The 6,000-nt window shown below is 35.9% G+C and overlaps 1 long non-coding RNA gene across 1 annotated transcript in view; it reads left to right on the top strand.

The window, feature by feature from the left end:
• Positions 1-290: 290 nt before the first annotated feature.
• The window catches only part of LOC137849747 (uncharacterized), a 29,169-nt gene continuing 23,459 nt past the window's right edge, over positions 291-6,000 (top strand). Inside the window, exon 1 of the long non-coding RNA XR_011092048.1 lies at positions 291-748. This is a non-coding gene — a long non-coding RNA (uncharacterized lncRNA). The remainder of the gene's footprint in view (positions 749-6,000) is intronic.

The raw sequence follows: 6,000 nt of genomic DNA, 5'->3' as shown, positions 1-6,000 counted from the left end.
AGCATGACAATTATGACATAATGAAGCTATTCTTTATATCAATAAAAACAGACTCAAAATGAAAAACATAAAGCAAGCCATGCTACATATTTCCTGTGAAAGATTTACATGCTACTAAACACACAAACTATCCTAAATGTGCAAAAAGCAGTAAAATATCTGCCACCAAACTGAAAGCACTAACACTTGTGGGAGCTTAATTTTGAGTAATGATATCTATTGCTATAGACATTTGATACTCAGATTTTGACCTTAAACAAAGCATGAGCTGCTGAAGAACCAGCAGTCATCAGTTGTAATTTATAGCTCTGGCTTTTTCTATTCTGCATTTTTAATACTCCTCCAAGTATTGTCAGGATTAGATCCAGTAACATTTTTGTATGAGGCCTCGTAAGAGGAGTTGATTTTGATAGTTCATCAAAATGAAATCAGTGTTGAAGCAATGACCCAGTGACCTTGCAAGTGGGGTTTACAGTAGGAAAGATGTGAACTGAATTTGCCTCTGCTCTGCTTTTAGAGGCACAAGGGTATGCTTTCACATGAGTAGACATGCTATCTATGCCACGCAAGCTATGTTAGTTTGAATTGACTCAGACTACATGAATCCAAACTAGTGTGCTGCATTCAACGCCTCTGAGATTTATTTGGAGTAAAAGATCTGTGTCAGTCTATGCACCAGAGCTCTTTTTCTTTCTCTTCCTTCACTCTTCATGCACATTTCAAGCTCTATGGAAAAATCTTATGACAAGTAAGCAATCTCTCCCTTTTGTTGTCCTTCTCTACAACCACTTGTAAGTGTCAATAGAACTGGGTTAAATTCTGCTCTTATTGATGTAAAGATTCTTCGTTTTATTAGGATGTCTGAAATGCTATATATATGTGTGTGTGTGATTGTATATATAAAATTATATATTTTTAAAAATGCATAAAGAAACACACTGGTTCAAATACAACTTTCTGGGTGAACCAGGGGAAAGACGTCAAGTCTTCTCTGTGATGGATGCTTCTCTGTAAGTGGCAAGATATACAATTAATCCTCAAAAAGACCACTAGATATACATATCTGTATATCTATATTTAAATGTTTAGATACAGTCAGTATAACTGCATTCACATGTGAGATTGCATATTGTTGCAATACTGCTCTCTAGATAATGTTCTACTGTTGATTCTATAGTTAAAACATTCAAAGTAGATGAGAACTACTGGAATATTGCATTATATTTGCACTCAAGCCTTCTACCTTTTCGGGTATACAAGAAAACTGCAATACAGAAGACTGTTGAGTAAAGACTAGATTGTCCTTGAATCATGTGGGGAAAATGAATATTTGATGGGAGATATTACAGTAATCTTTCACATGTGAACATTGGAAATTTCCTTTGTTTCAGAAGTTTTATATAACGGTATCATCCAGACCAGTAACTGACCAGTAGCAGAACACAAGACAGGCTAAGATATATATATATATATATATATATATATATATACAAAGGTGGGAAAGACAGAGTTGCAGAGGATCTACAAATTATATGAAGACAATGATGCTGATGGAAGGGGAAGAGGGTGCTGGGCCAGATCACTGCACTCACTCCTGCTCCTGCTTTGCCCCAGCCTCCACACCCTGCTGCAGGGAAGAATCTCTCTGTGTGGCTCCATCCACCTCCTTGCCACCCATACAAATGGCTCTCAGATGTGAGGAATGCAGAAATGTGTCACACTTGTGAGGGGAGAAGAACGGCCAGGAGAAAATAGAAATAAAAAATAATTTAGACTGAGAAGATGAGGGCTTATCCAATTTTTATACTTTGCAGACTGATTTTAAATTTGGACCATAACTCCCACAGAGCAAGTGAAATTACAGTCATGTGAACTATGACATAATTGAGGAAAAAACAGGATCTTGTACAACGATGACCGTATACTCCTGTCTGCCAATAAAATTAAACATTTGTATTTATTTCTGCTTTCACTGTAACCATTCATCCCACTTTTCCACTGTTTTGTTTCTAAAAGTTTTAAAAGTCTGAAGTAGTATATTGGTCTTCTTTTTCCTTATCTAGACAGATTTTCATATCTACTTCAACACTGAAAGTACAAAAGGACTGTTTTACAATTATCTGTTTAAAAGTCTGCTATATTTCTAGCTGTGAAACTGAACTTACATTACCTCAACTGACCGGACCCATTGCAGACTCTGAGATGGAATGTATGCATCACTCTTTGCCAATTCAGAGGTTATTTAATATGGTATGTCTGGAACCAGCTTTTTTGTTGAAATTGTTTTGGCTAAGAAACTATCCAGATGAGTCTACTGCAAAACTATGTGCTTTGACTGGGATTTTCAAAGACAGTCTGGAATCACGCCACTCAAAAATGGACCATGTTAGAGATTACTTTTTTTGGAGAATCTCTCTCAAACCAAAGTTTTTGTTTTGTTTTGTTCATTTTTATTTTATTTATTTATATATAGGATTAGCACAACTCATGTATGAATGTATTATTGTATGCAAAACTCTTTACATTTCTTCCTCAATTCTTTCACTGTCTGTGTGAAAATTATTTAATAGAACATCAGCAGAGATAGTATGATAAAGACAGGGGAGAGCTGTAATTTAGTCATGTGGATGGGAGCTATCATTTTGCACTATTTTGTTTAGCTATGCATCATACTATGCAGAAATGGTTAGTTACTATGTTAATGGGAATAGCTGATGCATTGCAGTAAGTGTTGGCATTTTTCTGCTGTGATGGTTTTCTATTCTAAACACTAATGAGCATTTTTTCTTTTAGATTGGTTGCACTGTTTAATTCATTGTTATACTTATTTGACACTCCAGAACAATTTCTGCCCTCAATTATACTAGTGTAAATCTATGATAAGCCATCTGTTGTCATCAGTGTTAGACCTTGATTTGTCCAATGATTTAAACAAGCATTTAACCTTAAACACATTTTCATCAAATGTTGATAGTTAAGGAGACAGTTTTTTTTTTTTTTATTTGCTTTTTTTTTTTTTTCCTTATGGTGGTGAAAGGAAGAGAGTTTCAGCTCATGTAGTTCCTTCTACCATTTCATATATATGAATATAGCTATGTATAGCACAGGCTGTAATGCAGTGCAATGCAGAGAGACCAAACAGAGACCGATTTTTTCCCAAAAGCAATGGTGACAGTGAACAAAATATTGAGTTCAAGTCAGTAGGTACTGTTGCAAAAGAAGAACTTGTCAACCTGGGCATGGCAGTCCCACTGCTGCAGATATTTTGCTTTTGAAAGGTGACTGAAAATCTATGAACTCTGTCAGAAAGGCTTTGGCGATTTTAACTGTGGTGAGCTCAGAAGCAGCCTCACCCAGATACCTGCCCCACAGCTTGTACTTAGTGAGATTTGGCACCTGGGGTAGGGGCAGAAGAAGTGAGTATGCCAGCTCCTCCCTCAGCCACTGGAGTTCATAGTCTGGCATATTAATTTAAGCTGCTTTCCTTGGCTAGGACTTGTCTGGATGGTTTTTCAAGTCCTGCAAGGTAGATTGGATTCAATTTTTCATCTTACTCATCATTAAGTGGGTAATGGGCAGTTTCAGGCTTGTAATGAAAGTAGGTCAAACAGTAGCCTGCTTGTATAAGCTCCAAATGTCTGGTTCACTAGAGTTTGCTGTATCTAAAATGACAATAGATGGTATTTTGATGTACTTTACAGAGCAGAAAGGATAGACGTATATTAACCATGAATAGATTTTTTCTTCTAAAATATACTGAAAATTAATTATATCCCAAGTCCAACATCTCCCTCCTCAAGTCTATAGAATGTGGTCAGAAATGCAATTTCAGTGTCCAAAATTCAATTTGTATAGTTTAAATCCTGGCAGCTGTCACTGCATCGTCTCTAACCTGCATCTCAAAAATCCTTTGAAGGCCAGAATTTCAGTCTCTGTGGGAATATAATGCAAAGTAGCATAAAATCTTTATATACCCCCCTCTACTAATTCATTCAGTGTTGCAAGTACTTTGTCCAGCTTATGAGGCAATAGATAATATGCCATGCTACTCTCTTTAGCAAAGCTAATGAAAATAATGAAAATAATGATAATAATAATAATAATAATAAACCAGTTTGCATTTACCCATTTTTGAAGTTTTTGACAGAACTGTCACTACCACAGATGTAGATAAACTAGAAACTTATTACTTTATAAGTTTCCAAATACACATCTTTGTGCATGCTTCATAATGAAGAAAGCAGGGAAAGGAAGTAATGAACCTAGACACTGAAATACCAGATAATGAGTCACAGTCCTGGGGTTCTCTCATGGTCGTTACTTCCAAGCCCACAGCAAGTTGCTGAGCTGGGCTGTCCCGTTTCTCTTCATGCCTGTTGTTTCTTCTGAGCTTCTGTGGAAAAACAAATAAACAAACAAAACATTTACTGTGTGCTTGTAAGAAATAGATGGTTTACTCAGAAACCAGATTATGAATGTTAAAATATGATAATGGCACCTGGTAGATAACAGAACATTGAGTCAGTAGACAAAGAGTAAAGTATCAAAAATGTTCAAAGCTTCACTGAGTGAAAATGAAGACCTGGAAGAGTAGCAGAAATAAGGGATATTTACAGGTGTATGGGAAATTTGAATGATTAAAATTTTTAGAGAATGCTAACTACCCATCTTCTGGAACCTATAGCCCTTTTTGCATAACCTACATTGTGAACCCAAACCAATGCTACTACAAAGGATGACATGTCAACTTTTCTGGACTATATCCCCATCAGACTCAAGTCTAGTTCTTGTCTCTTTTGCTCAGTCTCAAACCTTCTTAAAGAGTGCACTTTGTGGATTCAAAAATACCGTGGGCCAAAAAAGGGCTAAGAGCATATTATAAATACTCCTGTATTATAAATGTTAGTATATTCCATTAGGTTGTTGTGTGGAAGTCAGTGCATGACCTGAGCATGTCTAATGGATCAGGTTTCTGTAGGGAGTTAAGGTAGATTTAGCTACCTTGCTCCTTTTATCAGCTTACACAGATGCTTATGCACTCAGCCAACACATCTCTAAGTGAAATGCCAGTCCCGAGGAACTTGGTGCACTGAAACAAAGGAACAATTTGATTTGATTTTGATTTTAAGCTTGGATGAGACTAGAGTGTCAGCAATCTGACGTGGTGTCAAGGATTTAGGGAGTGAAAATCAAACCTAATTTGAGGGACAGGTAGCTGCTTCTTGGGCTTGGTGTAGCAGTTTGGATAAATGCCTGTTCATATATATAGAGAGATATTTAAGGAAAAATCAATGTATTATTTTGTTCTATCTTGACCCCACTTATTACTTGAGCTGAGTGAATAATTCACAATATATATCTTCCCTGACAAACTGAGCTGCTTTTACTGCTCTTGGACATGAATCTATGAAACCATCTGCCTGTAGCTATGAATAGATTGCAGTTTCCTCATGTTTATCTGTCTGCAAAATGCAATTTATTTATTTATTTATTTATTTATTTATTTATTTATTTTTCTTGCCAGTGTTATTACCTATAGACTGATCATGACCTGATCTCTGAACTGTATTTTCTGGTCACAGAAATTAACAGGGTTTTATATTTCAGTCACAGGTACAGAAAGCTCACATGTTGTTATCTGGTGTTATTAATTTTTTTTTTTTTCTTTTTTTATAATTTGTCTGTTTTGATGTATACTTTTAAGATCTATGACGAGAAAGCTTAGATGTTTCAAGTCTCTTTAATATAATAAGAGCTGGGGGAAGATACAAAAACAGGTGCAGAATAAAATAAAACTGAGAAATAGAAACCTGCTTGTTAATAGAACAAGCAGGTTTCTGAGTCATTTCTGGACCTAAGGCTGACATGGAAATTTGAAGTCAAGTGTGTTCAAAATACTGCAAATATTATTCTGAAATCAAATTTTTCTGCTGTTCTTTTTTGTTATAGTATTCAGTGACAGGCAGAAGTGGCAGGATACAAGTGGAAGGAACCATAACA

This window comes from Anas acuta, chromosome 1, assembly GCF_963932015.1.
Source record: "Anas acuta chromosome 1, bAnaAcu1.1, whole genome shotgun sequence".
In the NCBI taxonomy this organism is placed as follows: domain Eukaryota; kingdom Metazoa; phylum Chordata; class Aves; order Anseriformes; family Anatidae; genus Anas; species Anas acuta.
Note: the sequence above shows the minus strand (reverse complement) of the source record. Positions and strands in the feature narration are given on the sequence as shown.